This window comes from Pogona vitticeps, chromosome 4 (genome assembly GCF_051106095.1).
Source record: "Pogona vitticeps strain Pit_001003342236 chromosome 4, PviZW2.1, whole genome shotgun sequence".
In the NCBI taxonomy this organism is placed as follows: domain Eukaryota; kingdom Metazoa; phylum Chordata; class Lepidosauria; order Squamata; family Agamidae; genus Pogona; species Pogona vitticeps.
Window position 1 is genome coordinate 212,849,126 of NC_135786.1, and position 20,050 is coordinate 212,869,175.

At 40.1% G+C, this 20,050-nt stretch overlaps 1 long non-coding RNA gene across 1 annotated transcript; it reads left to right on the forward strand.

The window, feature by feature from the left end:
- The first annotated feature begins 588 nt into the window (after positions 1–588).
- On the forward strand, positions 589–18,444 carry LOC144589288 (uncharacterized). Its single transcript, XR_013545331.1, has 3 exons — positions 589–2,530; positions 8,297–8,362; positions 18,021–18,444. It is a non-coding gene; the product is annotated as an uncharacterized LOC144589288 (long non-coding RNA).
- Positions 18,445–20,050: the final 1,606 nt, after the last annotated feature.

Sequence of the window (20,050 nt, forward strand, 5' to 3'; positions counted from 1 at the left end):
CTTACCATGGTAAATTTGGAAGACTAGGTGCTCATCATGTTCATTTCTATAGCCACACACCCTAAGGAGAATAAAAGGTGCAGGCAGTTGGATTTGTCCACAATGACAAATGAGCAGATCTTTAGTAAAGGTAACTGATCTTAATTGTCCATTCAAGACCAAACTACCCTCAAATATGTTGCATTACAATAGGAATTCCCAATCCCAAAGAAGGGCAGTGCCAAAGAATGCTCCAACTACCGTACAATTGCACTCATTTCGCACGCTAGCAAGGTTATGCTCAAAATCCTCCAAGGCAGGCTTCAGCAGTATGTGGACCGAGAACTCCCAGAAGTACAAGCTGGATTTTGAAGGGGCAGAGGAACTAGAGACTGAATTGCTAGCATGCGCTGCATTATGGAGAAAGCCAGAGAGTTCCAGAAAAACATCTACTACTGCTTCATTGACTACGCAAAAGCCGTTGACTGTGTGGACAGTAATGTCAATGCAAAAACCTTTGACTGTGTGAACCACAGCAAACAATGGCAAGTCGTTAAAGGAATGGGAGTGCCTGACCACCTTATCTATCTCTTGAGAAATCTATACATGGGACAGGAAGCAACATGAAGTTTTATGCCAAATAGTATACATTGGTCTTCAAGGTGCTACAAGACTTTGTGACAAGACTGGTATCTTTATTAAGTGAGGGTGGGGGCAGAATGATTTAGCCCTTGTGATGCACAAGCTATGTTGTGTGCTGGTAAGTCACATCCCATGTATGGCAACTTTAATGGGAGTTGAAGGTGTGTGAAATATTTAAGGAGTGGTTTTACCAAGGCCACTCTCCAGTGAGTTTTCAGAGCCAAGTGGGGATTTGACCCTATTTCTCCAGAATCCTAGTCTGTTGCTCTGTCCACTGCACCACACTGGTTCCTCACACGCCAGTTAAGGCACACTGTATATACAAAGGAATTCAGCCAAATATAGTACTGTACTTACTACTGAATATAGCAAAACAAAGGTTTGCTGGTCATTATGAAAATGATGGGAGAGAAGTGTAAGAAAGCCTTGATCTCAAAAGTGTAAATGGATAGGCATAGGGAGGTGCCTGCCCATTTTCATCTTGAGACAATCTTGGTGATCTGATCTTGGCAGTCAATGCTTCTGGTCATAAAGGAAGATGGGTTGTGTTATGAATCTCTCAAAGCTCAGTTCTTATGGACTTCAAGATGGAAGCTGTATTTCAAAATGGGGACTTGAAATAAGATGTGTAATCAGCTGTAAACTAGTAGAGTAGTTTAAAACCAGAGTTTAGGAAAGTTAGGTTTGGGGACTAAAACTGCTAGAATCCCACAACCATCAAAGGTAATTTTTCCACGCTCTGTGGAGAACATACAGACCTTTAGAAGTTGCTGGACTTCCACTCAAATCACTCTCATAATTAGCTGTCCTATCTAGAGCAGATGGGGGTTGAAGTCCAACATTACGTGGGAAGTCCACACATTTCCCACTAGATTACAAGCAGATCCATCAAAGAGACACTCGTATTTATTTCATTTGCCTCTCTTACACACCTATTTGAGAGACAGAATTTTCTCCCAACTTCAGCCTACATGTAAATTCTAGTGTGGTGTTCTGTTCCTATAATCCCACTGGCTAAGGTTGCCAGCATACTCTTCCCTAAGACATCAAGGCCAAAATTTTAGATTGGGGTAAGGCCCTTGAGATGTCACAGAGTCAAGGCAGGGAAGGGCTGGGGGGCCAGAAAAGTTCTGGGCCTGATGATGGTGAAAGTGGGCATGAGGGCAAATAAGGTACAGGGGCCAGAATTAAGGTCAAACTTGTCACACCAAGTCATATGACAGCCCAGAACCAAAGGGAAAAAAATTTTGGTGGCTATCAAAATGCACCCAGCAGCTGTAACAGTTTTTGCAAATCCTTCTAGGGATCACATCATAATGGCCTTGTCTGATACACAGGGAATTTCTCTTGGCTGTACATTGCCATCCACGTAATCATTCATGAAAACAATAAGTGTGCATTCTCTGGTCAACTCTCATACCTCATGGACACTTAAAACAGTCTTACAGGATATGCACCCCAGTGAGCTCGTTGTCACAATGGGAAGCCACATTCTTTCCTGTTAATGCAGAAGTACTCTCGAACAGATGAAGTGAGCATTATAACATTTATTTAAGAAATACCTGTAACGCAGAACAGCTAGCAGAGGAAAAGCATTTTAACAGAACCTGGAAACTTAATTCTCCACCCCTGTCTATAGCTTCTAGAATTTTCCAGCCGGTATGGCCAGTGGACAGGCTAGCAGGGGAATTTTGCAAGCTATAGTCCAAACGATTCCTGCATTTTAGGAACATAGAAAAACACTTTCTACCAGCTCTGTTCATTTGTCTGACCAGCTCATTATTTTCTCCTCTGATTTGCAGCAATTTTGCAGGATCTCAGACTACTGCTCTTCCATGTAAATTTACTATCTGATCATTGCTGCTAAAGGCACCTGTGACAGAACCTGAGGACTTTGTGTAGAAAGCAGGTATAAAATAGCTCAGATATTCTTTCTGCATTAAAAAAAGTACTACAAATATTAAAATGGCCTGGAGTCTTCTAGATGTGTTGGAATACACCTCCCTTCATCTCCAGCCTGAATGGCCCAATAGGCTACAGATGATCAGCATTATGTTTAACATGGGATGGGGGCAGTGGCAAGATGAAAACAGTTCTATAAGGATTGACTAGGTTCTATTGGCAGGAGTGTGCCTTTGTTCCTGCCTTACAGTACCATCCTACAACTATTTATTCAGAAGCTGTGCTCCATGTTTACTCCCTCCAAAGTGTATTTAGGTTTGGACCTCTTTATTATTTCATGTTGCTGTGATAGTCAGTCCCAATGCTACAAAGACTGGGAGAAATCCTAAGCTCTTAACATATTTTACCTTCGTAAATCTGGGCATCTGGCTACGAAGCCAGAAGTTTCCCACTGTGCATCCCAGAAGAGCCAGCCTTTGGGGCCTTGGGCAAACTGCACAGTTTCAGGACGACCCCCACAAGAAGGGTATGGTAAACTGCTTCTGAATACTCTCAACCTAGAAAACCCTGAAAAGGTTTGCCCTAAGCTGGAATTGACTTGAAGGCACACAGTGATTATTATTCTTGCAATTACTGACCCAAACATCACATCTCCATATCAGAGTAAACAAAGCCAAATCATTTAGGTTTAGCATCTTTCATTTAACCAACCAAATAATTAGATAGATGGGGAAAAAATAATGAAAGTCACCGTAAGAAACCAATGCAATAAGCAACCGCATTAAAAATAAAACATCTTGCAAACTAAAATCGGTATATTTCCAAATTGGAGATAATGGATGGTAGCGAAGAACTTACCGAGTAAGCTCAGGCATAGCCCATTACATTTATTTGCACAATCCTTCTTATAACAGCCTTTGCTGTTATTATTGCTATATATCATGCAGCATCTTAAAGAGGAAGACATTTTACATAGCATAAAGTCTCATGGGCTTCAGGTACCCAGTGTGATGGATTAGGACTCAGGAGACCTGGATTCGAATCCCCACTTGGCTATGGACACTCTTGGGTGGGTGGGTGTGGCACCAGTAAAACCACTCCTTTAATGTTTCATTTACCATGAAAACCTTACTAGGGTTGCTTTAACTCCAATGTGATGTGACAACACATCTCGCACACACACTCATGGACTTCAAGAGCTTCATTTTGTGTATGGAGTGTTGCCTCAGTTGACATGATATTATGCATGCTTCTGTAGGAGCAGGGATTGTTACCAGAGGGGTCAAAAGGAACTGAAATGCAAAAAGTCAAAACAAGGATCATTTTGTTAGCCTTGAATGTTCATTAATAGGAGAGTAGTAAGGCAGTAACACAGGTTCCCATTGATGAGCTTTTTTTAAAAAAAGCTTTTGTCTTTTATTCAACTAACAGGTAATATAACTGGCCGAAGAATTATTACTCAGCTCTTGGGCATTGTGATTTGGTCGTCCACTTCTTTTGGAGAATGCTGTAAAAGACTAAAGTGTTCCCCCATGTTTTTTGAAAATTAGCATTTCTCATATCTGCATCCATTTCCACAGCTAATACCTGTAATATATTTATTACCTGTGGCTTGAATCAGAATAAAGTTGAAATAGTTTTTAAAGTTATACTACATGTGTTAACCAGCTCCCCAAATAGAAAATGTCTGTGTTATCAATCACAAACAACTGTTTTGTGAATGGCTGCTGTTAATATGATAAACTGTCTACTTTACTTTCTGCCTTTAATTTCCTGTGACCTCATTTGTCACTATTTGTCCGCTTTCTCTCTCACATAAGCAGACACACATAACATAAGATGAAGCTTAATGCTTTTAATGAAATGTACTGTTGTCCACAAAACCAATGTTAGTTTGTAAGATGTTGTAAGAACCTTATTCCATTGATCAAGGCACTGAGAAACAAAAAAAGATTGTTTCATTGGTGCTACTTTTTTGTAAATATATATCAACAACCCAGCCATATATCTTTCTTACTTCATCATATGTTGGGAAAGGAAGAAGACAATAAGCAAAATTTCCACTGTGCAAAAGTTTTTGGCCACACAAATATGTCTGTATCGATTACACACATGTACACCCATGATCAAATCAAATGGATTATGCAATTATAAAACAGAAAATTTAACAGCTAGTGGCTAAAATTATGTCTCATAGCTCTGTGTGTGCAACATGAAACTGCAGAAGTGGTCCTGAAGATCACAGTGCAGCAGAAGTGTTATTCACAAAGCACTTTGCAATGGTCACAGTGGGCAATGTGCAATGGATTGCACAGTCAGATTGCACAACGCAGGTTGTCTAGGCATAACACCCTGCACATTTCCACTGGTGTAACTTACGCTACACCAGAATGATGGGATTTCAGGCAGGGTGTCACCATTAAGTTCTTTTCCTTATGATGGTGGCAACCTGGTATTGCAACACGGATGGAGAAAAGGGGCCCATTGCCAATGGAAAATTTGAATTTGGGGTAGATGGAAGTCAGCTCCACTTTTTTTTTATTTTTTGCTTTTTTCCGTGTTTAAGGGACCGCAAGAACAATGTGTGGTATCACCAATGAGCAGAGTTTGTTGGAACTCTTTATCAACAGATTGTAATGATCTATCCCATTTTCAACAGCTGGTTGTATGGCTCAGTGAGTCTGGCTGTGGAAACAAAAGGGTGGAAGTTCAGTTCCCCACCGAGCATCCCACAGTCAGCCTGTGTGGCCTTGGGCAAGCTGCATGTTCTCAGGCTGTCCCCAGGAGAAGGAAATGGTAAACCATTTCTGAGTACTCTTTACCTAGAAAACCCTGAAAAAGTTTGGCATAACTTGTCAGCACACAATTATTTATATATCCCACTTTCACCAGGATTACATCAGCAGACTCTGGGGCCAACATCTGAGTCATTCAGAATTACTTCAGCAAGTCTTAGCTGGGAAAATGTTCAACCCAACTTAATGGATGACTCAATAGGGTCAACTACACTATCAGAAAATATGCCTGTCAGAATGTGATTGATTGTTAGCTATCATAGCAACAAACAAAACATCTAACCCTCTTATCTAGTATTTGTGTAAGAGGAAAGCAAAATTTAAAATGCCCCATGGTGTTGGTCTTTTGAGTGTCAATTTTCTCACTGAGGGTTAACATTTTGGAAGCATCCATTATACCTCACGTACACCACCTCAGTATTAACACAATGAAAAGGTGGATTAGGAATAAAATATACACATAGGAGAGAAGGTATTGCATCATCCCCCTTGGATGCCTCATTTCCTGGAGCAGGTTGCTGTTGTCTCTCTTCACTCTTCCTGGATCAGTTCTTGTATCATAACCAGGGAATACGAGTGAAGAACTTGGAAAAGTTAGCTTCTTTGGACTAAAACTTCCAGCATTTGGCAGCATGGGAGTTGTAGTCCAAAGAACATAATATTCTCAGATTCTGGAAGATGGCTGGAACAATATAAGCCTAAAATCAGTACAGTACATTCCACATGGGCAGTATAACAGCTAAGAACAGTTAAGAGGCTCATGTACAATATACTGTGTTTATGGAATGTATAGGGGAACAGAGATACTGAAAGGGGAAAGGTTAAGAATCCCTCTTCCATATTTTCCTTTTATTGAGACATTGGCTTCATGGGTGAATCAGTTGAACATGGAGATGATGAACGTAAATCAGATAGCCATAGGGATTCTGATCCCATTATGTTTTGTTTGTCCACAATATTCTAGTTGTGGCCAGATGATGTTCTGTGCCCTTAATGTGGCTTCCTAGCTTGGCATGCATGGCGGCAGATTTTAAGAATGTAAGAAGAGTTCATTGGACCATCTAGGTGGGTATTGTACACAGTGACTGGCAGAGGCTCTCCCAGTGTTTCAAACAAAATTTCCCTCATTGCTATCTGAGGATGCTGGGGGGTGGAAACTTGGACTCTTATCAGGTAATGCAAGTGCTGTTTCATTGAACTGCGGGGCATGTAAACGCTGCCCTTTCTTAGTCTGATCTGCTAAAGATTACTATGTCAGGTGAACAAGGGAGAATCATCAGTAGGAAGATAAGGAAATATTCCAGACAGACGGGAGTGGGTTTGTTTGCCTGGTAGGTGAAAGATTTACATAGATGATAGAGGAGTTAATTTTCCTGTCTGGTATTTCAAAAGGCATACTTCTTGGACGGTCACAACTTGTAGTTCCAGAACGACAAGATCAGCTCTTGTGTCTTTCAAAATTTGCTAGTGAGATCAGTTATTTGGGAAAAATGGAAAATAACTGATTCGTCTAAGCCTAAAGTCTACATAGAATCCATGTCTGAAACCTGTATAATGAAAGTGTATGTGTGTATCTTAAACATGAGTTCTTTAGCATCCTGATGTTTCTCTGCAAAGTCTAGGAGAGCCAAAAGCAAGCCAAGGCCCTTCATTTCTGCAAGTTCAAAGGACAACCCATCAAAAGTGTAAAAACGCTATGTGACTCATTCCCAGCTGGTAATGAATTAACTAAGAAAGAATAATAGTGAACAATGGCCTAAAACACCCAAGGTGGGGGGGGGGAAGACTCTTTTGTTAGCCTACTCAAGACTGATAGTGTCAAATCTGCATGTAATTTTATCTAAGGTCCCAGAGGACTCTTGCATTGGATTCATTTGGAAAGATTTAAGCAGTGCAGAAGGCAATGAGGTTTCTTGTTTGGTGTGTAAAATGTTTTCCAGTTTATAGTGACGCTATGAACTAATGATCTCTACAAGGTCTTTTCATTATCCAAAAAATATATAAATATTCTTGCACTGATTAGATGATTAACACTAATGTTCCTTCCAGCTTCTGAAATTCAGAGAAAGCTCCACCTCTCTGCTGAATGTTTTATCCCTCTCTTTCCTCAGTTGGCATCAGTTGTTTGTTGCTATTGGTCTGGTTGGTTGGTTGGTTGATAGTGTATGTGCTGTAAAGAAACTTATATACAAAATGGTTGTTGTGGGTTTTTCGGGCTCTTTGGCTGTGTTCTGAAGGTGTGGGAGAGCTTCTGTCTTGCAGATTCGTTGAAGGACATTGGGGTGCAGGGAGGAACTCCTGATCAGCATGTTTGTTTGTTTTGTGATTTTGTTGGTTGAGTCCCGTTTCAGTTTTCTGTAGGTGATGGGGTCTAGAGGTTCTCTGATTTTGTCCTTGTATTCTTCTGTTTCCATGATTGATGAACTGTAACTAGCTATTTTTACAAAAGTTTGTTATTTCAAGGAACTGCAAGTAAAGAAATTTTTTAATTCTTTCTTCTACTAATGTCAGAGTGAGTTATGGAGACTTTAAGTGCCAGTTAATGAGAAAGAGGTGGACCCTGGGGGACTTTGCAGATATTCATCTCTGTAGATCTCTCTACTTCTGTTACTTATGCTGCGTAGCAAAAAGAGAATTCAAAATTCTGCAACAGTAACTAGCATGGGGCAAACAGGGTTTGCCCCAGGACACCAAAATTTAGAGGGCACCAAAATCTAGAGACGAATCTACTGGTTAGTGTTAGGAAAACAAATGGCCCGTTTACCTTCTTTTCTGAAAAGCATACATGTTCTCTTTCTCTCATTCTCTTTCTTTTGTTGTGTGGTGGAGGACCATATTTCCTTCCATTTTTCAGGGAGAGGACAGAACTCACATCCATGCCTCAGGATGGAAGGAGATGCTGCTTACCCAGATTCCAAAACAGCTAGTTACAGTTCTGTTGTCTTGGAAGTTATTTCATTCATGATATCTGTTGTCAGGTTGGAATGAAAGTGTCCTGCAGAACCAAAAATGTTGCAAGCTGAGATGTGGAGCACAAGGAGGAGGTAGGTTGACACTCACTGCATCCTGCACAGTCTGAATGGAGCCTAACAGTCATGGATGGCAGCCACTAAATCTCCTGTCTGCAAAAACACAGAGGTTATCAAGCACTAGGGCAACTGGTAATACTTGACGCTAAGGCCATGACTTTATTCTGCTATATAAGAATGAACCTTGTACCTTTAACTACCATTATACACATCTTCCTCATCTCCCTCTCTCTCCTTCCTGCTCCCACATATTGCTTTAGGCTTGGCATATGTCTGATCTGTATCCGGCAGCAGCTATAGTGTGTTAAGTGCTCTTCTTCACTGCTCCAACATATAGTCATTCCTTAATGCATGAAACTGCATTCTGCCTCCAACCATGTTTTCTCTCCCAACCCCATTCCCTAATCACTGAGCATACTCGTTTTTAATCAGGCTGTTCCTCCTCACTGTTTCACTTTGTTTTCCTCTATAGAGATTTTTTTTATTTCTGCAAACATCCCGTTCCCCCCAAAGTCTGCTTACACTTCCTACTTGTGTTTGGTTGGTGTCATTTTCGCATTTTCAAATCCATTTCTGGATTTCTGAACACCAGGAAGGGGGAGAACGATGTTTGGCCAATCAAAAATTTAAACTTCATTAGAATAATGAGTGGATGGACTTATTTTCTTAATAGCAGCTGCTGCTGTCATTTTCTCTTCTTTTCCAAAGCCTAATAGAGATTCCAACTTTTTTTGGTTGGTGAGCACATTTGGAACTGAGAATATTTTCTGCGCTTTCACAAAATGGCTGCCACAACAACAGCCTCTTTAAATGGAGGCTGTCATTGTCTGTCATGTCAAAGTTTTTTTAAAAAATAATCTCTGCATAAAAACAAGGCAAAGCCCTGTTCTACTGGGGTGATGCATCAACCTACCCCATCCTGAAGGAAATTCCTCTCAGTAACTGCATTATACTTTTCAGTGACAGAAGGAATTAAATGTGTTTGGCTTGGTTTTTAAAAAATGAATAACAAATAAGTGATTTGAATTTCAAACATGCTATAAGAGAATGCATTCTCCATTAGCACTGTGTGTTTTTTTACCTGGCTGACAATGCCTTTGTAAATGTTGGGAAACACAACTTACTTTATAAAAAATTTCAATGGATGAATGATTTCCGGATACAATTTATATTCCATCAAAGCATTCTGACTAATAGTAACCCTAACAAGATTTTTAAGATATCAAGGAATGATTCAACACACACATTCCATGAGTTTCCATTGCTGAGCAAGAATTTGAAACCAGGTCTCTTGCATCCTAGTCATGCAGTGCACTGCACCAGTATTGTTCTTGGACATGTCCAAGACATTATTGGACTAAAAATCCCAGAAGGCTTCACCATTAGCTATCCTGGCCAGGATTTCTGGGAGTTGTAGTCCAAGAACATCTAGGTTGTCCAAGGTTGGGAACCACTGCATTATGCTACACTGGTTCCTCAGAGAATGAAGTACAAAATGGATTCAAACATGGGGTGAAGATTTGAATATTTTCTTTTTTAAGTTTCTGGAAAGGGAATTCATAGATGTGGTCCGGCATGTAACAGTGAGGTAGGTCTCACTTCTATCACTTTTGAATACCAAGTGCACACCTCAGTAAGGAAGAATATGAATCTCTCCGTCTTTCTGATGTTTACTTCCTGTACAATAATTTGATGGGAATTTTTTTTGATACTGTGAAGAAAGTGAACTAAAACAAAGGCAGTGCACAGAACCTCTATAGTGTCCTTGGAAAGGCCTTCATCCAAAACTAAGAAGAGAGTGCTGCTTTATATATTTTTTTAAAAATCAGCTGAACACATTTTAGGCAGTGTTTTGCTTTTCAGCAAATGACAGAAAATTCAAAGGAATCTAGTAAAGCATACAGTGCCTTGAATACCTGGGGAAATGGGGTAGCCAGACTAGGCTGCTGAAGCAAACACAACAGAACTTGTGACACCTTATAGACTAATATGTTTAATTTGGCATACGAATTTTGGAAGCTGTGTCCATTCATCACATATATCTGATGATGTGGGTTGCAGTCTGTGAAAGCTCACACCAGGTAACATTTATTAGGCTCTATAGTCTCTTTGTAGTATTTGGATCATGCCAAATCATTTTTTTTTTGCTAAAATGTAAAAACTTAAAGATTCTTGCTATAGCTTTCTGCATCACCTTTATCTGCAGGATGACCACTATATTTTATAACAAGTAAGAGATTATCTCAAAGAAACAGAAAAAAAGATTAGAAAAGGGTGGAGATTTTTGGGCAAATGCCAATGGGCAACTGCAACCGAAGTACAAAAATAGTATTTGCATTTTCCATTCCCATATCTAAGGCCTCTTGTGAGTTTTCCATATAATAGCCATGTGAACCAAGAATAACTGTGGACCAAAGGTTGAAGCAGGCTAAGAGAGGATTCTGAAGGCCAAGCAAACTATAGGTGAATATCAACATTAACATGTCCTGTGCAGAGTTTCTCAGCTTCTTAATTAAGAACCTGACTCTGCTAAGAACAGTAAGAGGCCTTCTCAAATACAATATGAAAAGAAAGGAAACTGATGAAGACAGGTCAGTTTAGGCTTAAAGTTAAAGAATTACATCTAAATTCAAGTATGAAGGAGTCCATTTAACAACTTAGCTGCAGGGAGGGAAGATACTAAAGGTTACAGAAATGGCCTCAGAGAATGTGGCTGTCTGGGGTGGGCGGGTGACCATTTTCCCTGGGGTTAACTTTTAAAAGGTGAATTGAAGGGGTCAATTCTAATCTGTATTCAGAGCAACAGTTAAGTTCCAGGAATTTTCTCCAAGGAACAGCATTCTCGGGACCATAGCTTTACAGAATCTCCTTGCAGATGATATGGATGGCTTTCCTCCCTACATAAAATGCCATGGACTAGTCCAGCTGTTTTGTATTGTAGAGCATCAACACATGTAGCAAGTGATGTGAACCAAGGGCAGGTGGTAGGCAGACGGCTAGCTTGAGAGCTTTCAATTTCTAGATCTATGTGCAAGGTTGGTATTCCAAGGCTTCCATCTCTGAAAGCACTTGATACAATTACAAAGAAAATATGTACACAAAGACATTAGTCATTATACAATATATCTGAATATTTGATTGCAATAAAAATAAATACTGTACATGGTAAACGGTGCTCCCATTCCAAATCTAGATTACTTCAAATCCATTTGTTCTCTGCATTGATCTATTAATGGCTTATGGCCCACCGCAGTTATGCTGTCAAAACCAGTAAGTAGGCAAAACCATATGATTGCACGCGGAAGACGAATAGCTTGAACTTGTAAACCTTAAATAGCTAAGCTGAAGACTTGCCACCAATCAAGTGTCTATTTGGAGCATCATCCTTAATGTACCAGTCCTAATGCACCAAGAGTATTTTCAGTGCATTTGCTTAAAAAATCAATATGCTGTAAGATAAGCATTTTGCAGCACAATTCTTGCTGGGTGCCCTTTCATGAATATTCTGGGAACAGACAGAGCAGAAACCACTTTTAGACCTGTAAAAAATTCATTCATGTGAAATTAATACTAGCAGCATTCTTGTCCTGGGTAACACCAAGTTTTAGCACTGGGGCATTTTCACAAACACATGGTTTAGTTCTTTCCTCAAACTTTAAAAATTTGTGTCTCCTCCCTGCTGGTGTTGAAAGCTACTGATGCTGAAGTATGGTTCAACTGTCAGTCCAATGGTCTTTTGTTGTAGGCACCATCTTGTCCTACAACAAAAGACAAGATGCCTCAGGCATCAAAACCTCTTGAGCCATCTCTGGCCCCGGCTTTCACTGAGTCCTGGGAAATCACTGTCCAATGAACTCCTCCTACAAGCAAAGGGCCTTTTCAGACCTACCTAAATTTGCACACAACTACAGTGATTGGGCGCTGCCATTTTAATTTCCCATCATGCCCAAGCACGCAAGACACAATATCACTCCAGGGCATAATGGGAATTTCACACCCACCACATGGCATGGAACTCCAGGAGTGGCATACTTTGTTTCCCTTGCTGGGGGATATATGGGAAGAATGAGGGGCTTTAGCTTCTGTTGATCAAAGCTATTTGATCCTCTTCAATAGGACCCCAGAATCCCCAATTCACTTTTCATTATTGAAATAATTAGAAATGCTAGGTCTACAGTAATGTTCTCAGAGCTTTTCACTTGTTTACCAGGCATTTTCAGAGTATTTTGCTGCATTAGTGATGTTTTTCCTGAGGACAGGGTAGCACTTCATGTCCTATGATATGTTGCTGGTCAACTGATAGGTTTAAGGACTGCAGCCTAAAGCAATTATGGACATTAATAATTATTAATAATAGCCCCATTTAAGACTAATGCTTGCTGTGAATGGTCAAAATTATTTACTGGTTTTGCCCCTGTATATTCGAAGTTGTCAATTTTGTTAACGAAATTATGTCCAGGTAAGGAGGAAGAAGAGAAATTTCAGGACTGATTCGTCCAATATGTTTCCTTTTGTTGTGGGAAAAGAAGGAAGGAAGAAAACGTGTACACAATATTACTTTAAAATAAGGCATACAGAGAGCTTGTGCCTTGTTTCCAAGCCATAGTGTGCTCCCAAAATCTTCCAGGAAGTTTGCTTAAAAACAAGGTGTGTTCTTCCTACATGAGGCCTTGTTTTGAAGGGAAAATAGGGAGTTTTCTCCCCCATGGTCGTATTGGGAAAATTCAGCAGTGTGACAATACCATAGCAGCAACACAGGTCATGACCTGTAATGGTTTTGGGAAAAGATTGCCAGATCAGCAACATTCTGTTTTCTGAGAGTTCAAGGTCAACCAGCAGGAAGGGATGGGCCCTTTGTGACAACACAACAGGCAGGCAGGCAAGGCTTTGGGGGACAGAAGTGCTATGGGGAAAACTGATTATGGACACAAAGGGGATCTGAATAAGCAAGCCTTAAATCTCGATGAAATTTAAGCAGGTAATACGGTGACCCAGAGTCCAAGGTGGGAGAGTGGGAGCTCCATTTTGTGACAGCTAAAAAGGCAGTAAAAAGGAGTTGCAGAGGTCCTTGCCATTCATGCTAGAATTTGATCTGACATTGGCTCACCTGCAATACTTGTGACACCCAGGGAATTTATACAGGTCCTGTGCTGCCACTGGGACTTGTAGAAGGCCCGTTGCCAGCAGTGGGGTCATTTATCCCCCTTGGGCTCATCTGCAGCTACGGAATACTGCAATAAGAGGACTCATGTCACAACAGTGGTGTTACACTCCATGCCTAGCTGTATATGGTATCTTAGTCTTCCAGGAACAAGAGTGGACAACTATGAGCAACCAAATGTGCTTTTTGGGGAGTGGGTTGGGTCTACATCTCCCATCAGTCCAGGTAATATAGTCAGTGACAAAGGATTAGGAGCTACAATTAAAAAATATATGGAGAGCCCTCTAGGATAGAGTATGAACGGCAGATTAATACGATTTTGTTTTGTGGTGGGTCACCATTTGCAAGTTGATTATGCAAACCTAGCAGCTATGAAGGATCGCATCTTTGGAGGGAAAATATTTTATCACTTTCTAACTGGAAAGCTGGTGTCTTATTAATCCTTTTCCTCTTCATCAATATTCTCTCCTAATCAGTTTTCTCTGTTTGGCGATGCCATTAGCCTTAGAATCATAGAATCATACAACAGTGAAGTTGGAAGGGGCCTACAAGGCCATCAAGTCCAACCCCCTGCTCAATGCAGGAATACAATCGAAGCATATCTGCCAGGTGATTATCTAATTTTTTTTTAATGCCCCCAGTGTTGGAGCACTCAACAACTCCCAAGGTAACTGGTTCCACTGTCCACCTTTCTGCAAGCTACTCTACAGTTTGGGCTGCAGTGATACAAGGAACAACAGCAGCATAGCATTCAGCTGCCCTTGAATGAAGGACAGTTTGCTGAAACACAGTGCTGTTGGCCCCCATCACACCAATATGGCAACTACCCAGGCAGTTGCATGACTGGAACCTTGAACTCAGAGTGAAAGATGTGTAAACTAATGGGCCAGAGGTCAACCACCAGTTATGGGTCTGGTTCTTCCAGCCCCAATCCTGCACACATTGTCTTCTAGTCTGACCCATTTCTGCTTGTTTTTGTGTTTAGTAAATGCAGTGATTCAGTCATTGCAATCTTCCTCACCTTGCTTTCATGGAGCAAGGGTTCAACTCCTATGATCTGTCAGTATTGGCTATGCTGTCCAGGGATGTCCAGTAACATCTGGCTAGCAACATATTTCCCACCACTGGCTATGGGAAAAATGGGTAAAAGTCACCTACTGACCTCTGCTTTGAAGGTCACCTACTGACCTTGGGATGGTGTCTCTCTCTCTCTCTCTCTCTCACACACACACACACACACACAGAGCTCTGCCTTCCTCACACTGTTCTTAATGAGGAAGAAAAGGTGGGGAGGGGCCACATCCTGTGACTGGAAAGAAGTGGGGAGATAAAAATAACATGACATGGATAATAATGCTTAGAAGAGTGCACTGAACTCAGTATCATTCAGTTCAAAAATTTCCCCCTCAAATACAGCAGAACAGGAATGTTATTATGTGCTGTCAACTTATACCAACCCTACAGAGTAATGACCTTCAAAAGGTTCTATCATCAACATCTTCGTTCAGGTCATGCAAACAAAAGGCTGTGGCTTCCTTTATGGAGGCGATCCCCCTCTCATTTGGTCTTCCTCTTTCCTTGTTGCCTTACATGTTTCCAGCCTTATTGTCTTTTTCAGTGATTCTTGTCTTCTTATGATGTGTTCAAAGTAGGACAGCCTCAGTTTTATCATTTTTTTGCTACTAAAATGAGTTTAGGCTTCATTTAGTCTCGAACCAACTTATTTTGTTTCTTTCTAACAGTTCGTGGCATCTGCAAAAATCTCCCCCAACACCACATTTCAACTGAACTGTTTTTTTTCTTGTCAGTTTCCTTCACTGTCCAGCTTTCATATTTGTTCATAATAATTAGAAATATAATATTGCAGATGACCTTCACTTTGGTCTCCAGTGACACATTCTTGATTTTTTCTAGTTCTTTTATAGCTGACCTTCTGAATTTCAATCTTCTTCTGATTTCTTAGCTGTTGTCCCTATTTGGACTGATGATCAAACAATTATAAATTATTATTTAATTGTTGTCAGTGTTCCTACACTGATGATTTTTGTCATCTTAATGTCCAACTATAATCCTGTTTTTGCACTTTCTTCTTTAACTTACATCAGTAATCCTTTCAAGTCATTGTTATCATCTTGAATAACTGATGCTTTTCCCACCAATTTTCACTCTTTCATCTTTATACGTTCTACATATAAATTCAACAGCTAGAGAGTTAAATGCACTCTTGTCTGATACCTTTGCCTAATGGAAGCCATCCATTCTCTATATTCTGTCCCAATAGGAATTTCGTGTCCAATCAGACATTGTAACAAACCTGTTACAGTCAACCCTTGACTTAGAAATGGCTCTAGTTACAAACATTTCGACTTGCAAACCGCTCTGATAGAAAAATATTGACTCGACTTGCAAACTTAGATTCGAGTTACGAACCAGAAAAAACACGCAGGAGGTGGGGAAAGCGCGAAATTTGAACTTTCAGTTAACCGTTGGCCAGTGAAGAGGGTGCCTGTCTGCTTCCTCGCTCTTCCCAGCGTTTTGAGAGTGGATTTGGAGACAGTCTTCAGACTGCCTGGTATTGCCTGGTATTGCCTGGTACAGTGCTGTAAAGACTATTTTTATTTTTTGGCTTTTAATTTTTTTTATTTTTAGATTTTTAAAACGTGTTCCCTCCCTTTTTTGCTGCCCCCCTTTTCCCCAAAAGGTGCTTGTATTGGCTTGTCTTGATTGAAAAGGTGCTTTTCAAGGTGATCTGTTGTCTGAAAGGTGGTTGGTTTTTCCCAGAAGGTGCTTGTCTTGGCTGAAAAGGTGCTTTTCAAGGTGTTCTGTTGAAAAGGTACCTCCTTCCCTTCCTCTTTTCCTTCCTTTTTTTAAACCTAAGACAGTGATCTTAGGTTAAAAGGAAAAAAAATCTGCCCCTAGTAGCAGGAACGGATTTGCATTACTGTAGTTCCTATGGGAACTAATGATTCCAGTTACAAACCGCCCCTCAACCTAAGAACAAAAAACAGCCGGAATGGATTAATTGGTTTTCAGTGCATTCCTGTGGGAAATGCTGATTCGACTTACAAATTTTTTGACTTACAGAGTTCCTTCCGGAACGGATTAAGTTTGTAAATCGAGAGTTGACTGTACATTTTGAACACTCCATTGCTTTTAATGATCCACTGAGTTAATGTTTTTGTTTTAATGTATAAAGCAGTAAATACTTCTCTTGAAATTATTTGGCATACTCCATAGCCAACTTGTATTTGCAATATAATCTCAGTACCTCTTTCTTTTTTAAATCCAAAAGTCTTTGCTGTAAAATCTGAGCATTGTTTTGCTTGCATGGGCAATTAATGCCATGATCCAATAGTTAATGCACTCTTTAGACTCTCTTTTCCAGAACTTGAAAAGTTGCATTTTTTTCAGAATTTCCATGCTATGCTAGCTACGTGATTCTGAGAATGGTAGCCCCCACCAAAAAAGTAACTTTCTAAGCTCTGCACCTTTGTTTGGGGTTGGAATGCTTTGTTTTATTTTCCATATTTTTGGCATACTGTATCCTTATTAAAGTTTTCATGGTCTCTGCCCTGACTTATAAATGGGTGAACACGCTTTAGGCAGCACGCTTTAAGCAGCACACTTTAAGCAGCACACTTTGCTTTGTTTTTTTGAGTCAAGTTCTTCACTTGTCTCAAATATGGAAAGCTGTGGGAAAGCTGTGGGGTGCAGGAAATACATATAAAATATACATTTGTTATCCAAAGCACACCAAACTATACCATTAGGAAAAGAGCCTTTCTTTAGCCTTGTTCAAGTTATTCCTTGGCCAGTTACTGCTCTGATGTCGTTTCTTTAACTTAATATAGCTCGAATCTGCCTTTGGTCATTTAATTATTCCAAATGCTTTGAGAACAACTTTCACTGCACTTTCTAGAACTGCGGGGTAGATTGTTCCTCAAAACATTTCCTTCTGTTGCTGCTATTAATCTATCTGTTGTCCTTGCATCTTTTCTATACAGTTGTTTAGTAGTTTATTTCTGTCCTCTCTTTAATTTATCCCGGTCAGAAAATATTGTCCTCTGTTGTTTTTTCAGTATCCTTAGTATAAGTTTAAATTCACTTGGGGTTCTTACATTTTATGGAAGTACTCTCTCTCTCTCTCTCATTCTCTTCTGTTTCTTTGCAATGATTATTGTAATACTGTACTTATCTCAGTCCCTCTATGCAAGTTTTTTGAAAAGTTGTATTTAGGATTAAGATCCTATTTCTGTTAATTTTTACTTTTGCTTCTCAACTGTTTTTTTTTTTTTTTTACAATTTTACAAGATAAGAAGTCTTCAAATCATTAAGACATCCTGCCTTTTCTTTTGTATGATTTTTTAAAAAAATATTATTTTATATGAGGTGTTCCCTTGGCATATGGGTTTCTTAGTCCATGTACTTTTTGTGGAAGAAAGCACCGAACGTGTTGCACTGCGATCAAAAAGAACATGAATGTTTTCCTAAGCAGGGTTTATTTCTATACAGAAGAAAACTATTTGAAGAGGATCTTAACCCAGAATGTGAAACAGCCAGACTGAAAACACTGGACAAGCACGTTTTCAAAATTCTTGGGTATCCTGATCCAAATGAATAAAAAGAAGATGGAAAAGATCCAAGACCTTTCTAGGAACTTTAATTCAGAGGCCTGGAATAAATACAAATAACGTTCAGTGGCTGTGATTGACCAGCTTCTTGTGGTGCATACTAAAAGCTCTACATGCACAGATGGTTGTTTCTGTTTAGATGCAGCTGTTTTCCCCACCCAGCCAAGCAGACAAACCACATTTTGGAGTCTTGTCTGTTTAGTATACTGTTTGTAGTGGTATGATAGGCTGTTGCAGCAAAAATCTAAACACAAATAGCCAGCTGCCTGGAGGACTCCTACCCACCCCACCACCCCATATATCTGGGTCATGGTTGATTTATGACTGCGACTGACTTGGAATTTAAGAAAATAAAGATTGTGCTGTGCTTTTTTAAAAGCACAATTTCCAATCACAGGGTTATTGATTTATAGATTTACTTGGCACATCATGCATCTGTTTGAAGGACTTTTGCAACCATAGCCACTTACATGGATCAACAGGAAGGCAGCTGCAAAGATGTGGAAAGTTACTTCTTTTGGATTACATGTCCCAGAATCCCACACCTTGCATGGTTAGCGGTGATGCTAGCAGTGATGTTGCAGTTCTGCTGTAAATATATATATATTATATTTCCTGTTATTGGGCAGTCCCTGTTTAGAGTCTAATAGGAAACAATGTGTGACACTGGGGAAGGAGGAGAGCCTCTAGTTTCTGATCTCATCTGGCAGGTTTTGAACCCCTCCCTAAGCCAGTAGAAGAGACCCTACTGTTTCTAATCCCTGACTGAGACTAGTACAGATGCTCCATCCTGCTCTAAGCTGAGAATTTCAGGCTTGAACTGCTTTTGGCCAAAAGATGGAAGTGGTAGGGAGATATTAAAAAGGTTTCAATTCAAAGACAACAACATCTGAGGCCCTCCCCAGCAAATTCAGTGAACAAGGCACAGTAATTGCTGGATAAAATCCTTGTTTGGAAACACTGTGTTAACAGAATCAACAGCCAGGACAATAACTTAATCTTTACGGCCAGGTAATAGTAGAGCACAGGGCACATGGTGAAAAGCATAAGAGGTCATTTTTTTGTTATGTATGTTCCATCAAGTTGGAACTGATGTATAGGGATCTTAATAGGGCTTTCAAGTTAAGTGAGCTATCGAAGGAGTGGCTTTACCATTCCTACTCCTTACCCTCCCATTACGTTTCCACAGCCAAGCAAAGATTTGAACCCAGGTCTCTCAAATCCTAATCCATCATGTTATCCATTACATTACTACATTGGCTTAGATGTCATACAGATAGAGTAAGCCATCTAATACCACTGGTCCATTTGGCTGAGGATTGCCTATATTGAAGTCTCCCAGATTTTTTACAAGAGGGGTTATCCAAACCTAGCTGGAGATGCCTGGAATTCAAACCTTGAATGCAAAGCATGTGTTCTAATGGCCCCTTGTTGTCATATCCAAGCCCGGTTTCTTTCATGCTGGGAGCCAGGTCCCTAAGGAAATTCATTCGTCCCTAAGTCAGCCCACTATACATCTAGAAAATAAATGAAACAAGGCTATCCTATCACTTCTTGTGGGATACCAGCAGCCTTTGGTCCTCATGGAGCAGTAGCCCTTCTATCAGCTGTCTAAACCCCTTCCTTTTCAGCCGATCCTTATGAGAACTATTGCAACAACGTACAAATAAGACTCATGAGTATTTTATATTCCAGTTACATAAATGACAAATGCAAGACATGGTTGGGTGGTACATTTCTTAAAGATTTGTTTTGGTCCCTGTGTTATGTTTGTAAAATTAAAAAGAGAGAGAGGAAGAAAATTAAAGAAAGAGCTATCGCCTGAGATGGTCTTTGTCATCTTCCTGTCCCCTCTGCCAGGTGTTTTTCGGTTCGTTCTGTTTTAGATTATGAACTTCGAGGTGGGGACTG